This window comes from Nicotiana attenuata, chromosome 8 (genome assembly GCF_001879085.1).
Source record: "Nicotiana attenuata strain UT chromosome 8, NIATTr2, whole genome shotgun sequence".
In the NCBI taxonomy this organism is placed as follows: Eukaryota; Viridiplantae; Streptophyta; class Magnoliopsida; order Solanales; family Solanaceae; genus Nicotiana; species Nicotiana attenuata.
In genome coordinates, this window is record NC_031996.1 from 39,795,036 (window position 1) to 39,795,706 (window position 671).

Genomic DNA, 671 nt, shown 5'->3' on the forward strand with positions numbered 1-671 from the left:
TATATATATATATATATATAGGGTTGCACGCCACAACGAGCCTTATGGCTATATATATGTGGATCAGGTTGCACGCCGCGACGAGCCTTATGGCTGCATGTGGATCGGGATGCGCGTCATAGCCAGTATTATACAGTACTTAGTGATTGAGTGTACCGAGTATTGAACATGGTAAGAGAGAATGCGAGACAGTGATATTGAGTACTCTGAGGGTGCGAGTACATGAGTTTATTACTGAGATGCATTGCATTTGACATGCGTACTTGAGGTACATGCTTAGAGATGTATTTCCTTCTGCTATCGGTTTTGGTGACATTCATGATTTTACCTGTACCTTGACATGTATGCATAGAGATGTACTTTTTTCACGCTATCCGAAAAATAAAATATCTTAATTATTGTTGAAAGGATTTTTTTGGAAAAATACAGTTTTGAAGCTACTCATATTTTTGTTAATTTCGGTAAAAGATTTGGATTTCAGTGAGATACTTGAAAAGCATCCCTATTTTCTGGAACTGTGAACGAGCTGGGCATCCTTTTTCTGAGATACTTCTTTTATTACTTTCATCATGTTGTTATGAAATGTTGTTGGATATTGGTGTTGGACCCGACCTTTGTTCCAGCTCGTCACTACTTTCAACCTAAGGTTAGGTTTGTTACTTATTGAGTAC